Consider the following 5,839-nt stretch of genomic DNA (forward strand, 5'->3'; position numbering starts at 1 on the left):
AAACTTGGCCTTCCCAAAACTAAATTGGCTAGAGGAGAGGTAGATAGCTTCATGCCGTGGTGGGACGAGGCAAATCTTAAATGAACTGAATCGAAGCTCGCCTCCCTTAAAAATTCTAATTATAAGAAAAAGCTTTATTGGAAACCTCCTCTCCCACCACCAGACCGAGCGCTTCCCTTTACCCCGTCCTCCAAGAAGACTCAGACCGGTCCCACTTGAAGCTATAAACCCTGGACCCACACGGAGCTCCACTCGATTTTAAAAGGTTTTCCAAAGCCCCAGGAAAACCCTACCAAATTTGCAGAGGAATTTTGCTAGTGCGCAATGCCTATGAACCCTCTGAAGCAGACCTCCTGCAACTGTGTAAACTACTTATAACCCCGTAAACAGCAACAAAGAAAAAAACCCGGGCAACTATCACACAGACTGACTGATGGTTTTTTTGTTTGTTTGGTTGGGTTTTTTTGGGTTTTTTGGGATACAGCAACCAGGTAAAAATGGACAGGGCGCCCTGGCGCATGCGTTTGTTAATAGCCTCTTATCTGCTATTAGCAGTATGTTAAAGCAAATAAGTGTTGGATGGGAGGCCAAGACCATGGACAAATTGCAAGCAGTGGCAGAGCATTGCCACTGCACTCTAAAAAGAAAGAGAAGCAGTCCTCACAAAAGTTGATAGCTCTGCAAATACAGCATTATTCAGGGCAGGGCAGACAGTACTGGGAATGGGGAGGGTACCAAGAATGGGGATAAGGTCAGAGAAGGGGTCGTGGCACCGGGTTTTTGGGATTTAAAGGTTTCAGCTCCGGTCAAATCCACCCTGTGGGAACAAGGCATTATTGTCCCCTGTTCCAGCCCCTGTAACACCCCTATCCTCCTCCCAGTTCGAAAAGCTGATGGTAAATCATGGTGGTTTGTTCAGGATCTTCAAGCTATTAACTGCATTGTTGTACCCACCTTTCCTGTAATCCCTAACCCAGCAACTAATCTGGCTTCTATCCTGCCAGATGCAACTCATTTTACTGATGTTGATCTGTGTTCTGCTTTCTTTTCTGTCCCGGTTCACCCTACGTCCCAGTATCTTTTTGCCTTTTCTTACAAGGAGCAGCAGTATGCTTCCCAAGGGGTACACAGAAAGCCCGTCTTACTTTTCCCAAGCATTAGCCAAAGACCTTGTTGACCTGGTCTTCCCCTCTGGGTCCACATTGGTCCAATGTGTAAATGATCTACTCCTCTGTTCCCCTTCATTATCTGCCTCAGAAACTGACTCTTTAGTGCTTCTCACTGCCCCCCCCCCCCACCTTAGGGTTACCTGACTACTGTAAGCCTTTACCCTTTTCTGCCACGAGCAATCTGGTTGTGCACTTGGGGTTCTTACTCAGGAGCATGGTGGCAAAAATCGTCCAGTAGCTTATTTCTCTGCCACCTTGGATCCTGTTGCCCAAGGTCTACCCCCCTGTCTGCGTGCTGTGGCTGCCACGGCACGCCTAATTGAAATGTCTGAGTCCCTTGTCCTCCGCTCTCCTGTTTCTCTCATGGTCCCTCACTCTGTAGAAACTCTCCTGCTACAATGTAATACAGCTCACCTTTCCTCCGCCCGCCTCACTAGGTACGAACTTTTACTGCTTTCGGCTTCACATATCACCATAAAGCGCTGTTCTCAACTGAACCCTGCCACTCTCCTTCCTCTGTCTAATGATGGTGAACCCCACGACTGCCTTGCAAGTGTCTCTGCTGTCACCGTCCCGCGCCCTGACCTTTCTGATGTCCCTGTCTCTAACTCCGACCTTGTGTTATTCACTGACGGTTCCTGCTTTAGAGATAGCCAAGGTCGTCTCCTCGCAGGATACGCTGTGGTATCACTCTCTGAAACCCTAGAAGCTGCGCCTTTCCGTTCTGTGACCTCAGCACAAGTTGCTGAACTAGTTGCCCTAACCCGCGCTTGCTTTCTGGCTGAGGGACGCTCCACCACCATTTATACTGATTCTCGATATGCTTTTGGGGTTGTACATGACTTTGGCACCCTCTGGCAAGCTCGGGGTTTCCTTACCTCTGCTGGTACCCCTATCAAGAATGGCCCCTACATTGCTGCTCTCCTGTATGCAGTTTTACTCCCATCTGCATTAGCTATTGTTAAGTGCCCTGGTCACTCCACAGCAGATACTGATGTTGCTAAGGGTAATGCTGCCATAGAACCTTCCCCCGGTGCGTTTCTCGGTTCCCTTTCTGTTTCTGTACCACCGCCGTCCCTTTCTGACCTCACCCTGCTCCAAGACTCTGCCCCAGAAGCAGAAAAAGACTCCTGGGTCGCCCAGGGTTGCTCTCTACACCCTGATTCCCTTTGACACTCGCCTAGTGGTGCCTTTGTGGCCCCCTTTTCGCTCTACCCAGCTCTGGCCGCCCTGCTACACGGCGTTTCGCATGTCGGAAAGGAGGGGATGGTCTCTGCTGTAACTAAGGCAGGATTGACAGCCCCACATTTCAGCTCTTTTGCAGCTCGCCACTGTGCCACCTGTACCACTTGCCAAAGCTACAATGTTGGCAAACCTGTAAAGGTAGCTCACGGGTTCTGGGGCCTGCCCCAAGCACCGTTCTTGCATTGGCAGCTTGATTTTGTACAAATGCCTAAGTGTCAACGCTATGAATTCATTCTGGTTATGGTATGCTTATTTTCGGGCTGGATTGAAGCCTTTCCTTGTCGCAAAGCTGATTCACTGTCTGTTGCCAAATGTTTGTTAAATCATATTATGCCTGCCAAAGGAATTCCTGCCACTTTGTCCAGTGACAAAGGAATTCCTGCCACTTTGTACACATTTTACTGGACAACTTGTTCAGCACCTGGATCGTGTATTACATGTCACGCACTTGCTGCACTGTCCCTACCACCCACAGAGCGCAGGTGCAGTTGAAAGACGAAATGGCATGGAAAAAAAAAAATAAGCTTGCAAAAATTTGTGACTCTACAGGGTTAAGCTGGCCAGCGGCCTTACCATTGGCCCTTATGGAAATTCGATCCACCCCATCCCAAAGACATAAATTAAGTCCTTTTGAAATTGTTATGGGGCGCCCTATGCGAACAATGACTACCATTACTCCAGTCTCAGACTTGAACTTGACTCACAGTACACTCCTACAGTACTGCAAGGGACTAATGCAAGCTGTAAGTCACTTCCATTCACAGGTTTGAGCCGCCTGGCCAACCGAACCCACCTCTGACGCCTGCCACACCCTCGAGACAGGTGATTGGTCTACATACGACACCACCAACGAAAACACGCCTTGGAACCCCGGTGGAAGGGCCCACATCAGGTGCTGCTCACTACCCAGACGGCTGTTAAGCTATCCGGCATAGCAGCATGGATACAGGCTTCGCAGTGTAAGAAGGCACCACCCCCAGCAGACCAGTCATCGCCTCAGGACCACGCAGAGTCAATTTTGACTCCAGAAGAAGACGTAGAGGAACAGCCTGCAATACCTTACAACCTACGTTCACGTAAGGGTTGCCTGAAGCAGACGACAACCAAAAGCAAGGCCCAAGAAGAAGCAGCAGTGAGCCTAGCGCCTGCTGCCTGGTGGACATAAAACCGTGACTGCGGTTCCCTCAGCTGAGGTTGTCAGAACCAGAAAGGGTCTTGCCTCCAGCATGTGCCTCTGGTGGGGCCTGTTCCTCGGCTACTGGTGTCTTAAGGTCTGGGGAATCCACAATGACAATGACAATTCTTTTATCCACCAGCAAGTATGGATCGCTCAGACCCTTAATATCTCTAATTGCTGGGTCTGCAGCCACATCCCAGCCCACTCACAAGCTGGTGTTCCTGTCTTGGCAATCCCACTTAATTCCCCAGGCCTCACCGGAGGACCTCATCCATTTAACAAGACATGGAACAGTAATGACACTTGGGAAGCAGTAGGAATAAATGTATCTAAATGGATAAGCGTGGTGGAGGGAAAAGGTCACTGGTGTTGGGTGTGTAATGGGACAGGGCTGAATCTGGGGAGGAGCAGTTGTCTTCAGCATATTGTAACCAATGGTGTATGGGATTATTCAAACAAGATTGAAAAATGGAGGACCGGGTATGGGGATATGAATTTTTTCTCAACCTGGGATCAAACAGGGAAATCACTCTCCTGCTCCCGCTACAGCCACCCTAGTGAGAACAGTACAATCTTTCAATGCCATGCACATAACACCACTCCCCGTAAGGAGAATCACCGTGTGCCCTTCGGGGGATATTACTCCTCCTTTGTAGACACCTATATGGCAAAGGGGTGCAACCGACCCTTCCCGGCTTTGATAGGGCATCATTGGGTCTGTGGGACAAAGGCCTATACCACATTACCAGTTAACTGGTCAGGTATCTGTTATCCCGCCCAACTCTTCCCACAATTCCGAGTGTTAGAGTCCTTCCCACGAGAACGCCTCCGTAATTTTAGGCGAAAAAGAAGGGACTTGTCGGATGCCCAATGGTATGTGAATCACATAAGCCCTTTAACTTGGGAAGAGGCTATTGGTGGTTCCTTTATCCCACTTGGGGGAGTAATACATCATGCAAAAAGGCTTCTGAGGTTACAAGCAGTAGTTGAAATCATGGCAAATGAAACTGGAGAAAGTTTAAGGGCCCTGGCCAAAGAAACGGGAGCGATCAGACAAGTGGTCCTCCAAAACCGTCAGGCATTGGATATAGTGCTGGCAGCAAAAGGAGGGACCTGTGCTCTCATTGGCAAAGAATGTTGTGTATATATACCAGACAACACCAATGATATAATAGATCGCGCTAGCTACTTAGAAAAGATTACATACCTTTCCAACAAAGAGCCAAGTTCCCTGTGAAAATGGCTAAGTAACTTGTCCAATTTCTCTGGCATAGGAAACTGGTTGTTTCAGGAAGCCCTGACTATCCTATTTGGGATCTTAATAATTTTTGTATGTTTTCAGTTAATCTCCTGTTGTATCCAAAACTGTGCAAGACATGTCACAGACATGTCCCCTCACCAGAGTGCTAATCTGATGATTTTAAATATCACTGATGAACAGAGAGACAAAGAACGGTTAATGCAAGGAACCCAGTAATTGTTGGTCATAGGCGAAGCTTGACCAAAAGGAGGGATTGTGAAAGTAGAAAGAATTATACTGTAAGAAAAAGATGAATTGTGCTGTAATAACTGAATAAGTTGAAGGAATTCTGTTTGTCTTTTTAAGAGAAAGAAGAAAAGTATGTTAATGTTGATTGTAGGTATGCAGATCAAGGTGCTAGCCAATTTGGGCCTGAGTTTAACAGGAAAAGGAACATTAAGTGTTAGACAGGAAACAATTCCAGATAATCAGGGAGATATAGCCAGGAGATTGCTGTGTGCTTAATATTGAAATGAAGATACTTAACCACACTAATAATGTGAAGTTTTGCCACACCCTTTGATCTTGTTAACTTGGCCTTTTGACTGTATAAAATCAAGGGGTTTGAACCTTGTATGGTACTCACATTTTCTCCATGCATTTTAGCAAAGCTTTGCTGAAATAAACAGAGCAGTCTGCCAAATCTGTGAGTCCTGTCTGACTTTGACAATTTGTTTTAGAAAGACATCCAATCTTTATGGCTTGTGTGTAGTTCAACGCATTAAATTCCAAGCAGGTTGCTGAAGTTTCTTTTTTTCATCATGATTGGCAATTTGACCAGCCTTATACAGTAATGGATCTTTACCATTCCTCTGATTTCTTTTGTTCCCGATATATTTAAACATTTCCTAATTATCCTTTATGTTACTGGTTATAGATTTTTCCCCCCAATTTTAGCTTCTCCTATCAACTGTTTGCTTTTTCATAACTCGCATCCTCCCTTTTTTC

The 5,839-nt window shown here is 46.9% G+C and overlaps 1 pseudogene; it reads left to right on the top strand.

Moving 5' to 3' along the window:
- Positions 1-1,919: 1,919 nt before the first annotated feature.
- LOC149523276 (uncharacterized) lies at positions 1,920-5,581 on the top strand (annotated as a pseudogene).
- The last annotated feature ends 258 nt before the right edge of the window (positions 5,582-5,839 follow it).

The sequence above is a fragment of the Pelodiscus sinensis genome, chromosome 18 (genome assembly GCF_052426305.1).
Source record: "Pelodiscus sinensis isolate ZL-2025 chromosome 18, ASM5242630v1, whole genome shotgun sequence".
Lineage (NCBI taxonomy): Eukaryota > Metazoa > Chordata > Testudines > Trionychidae > Pelodiscus > Pelodiscus sinensis.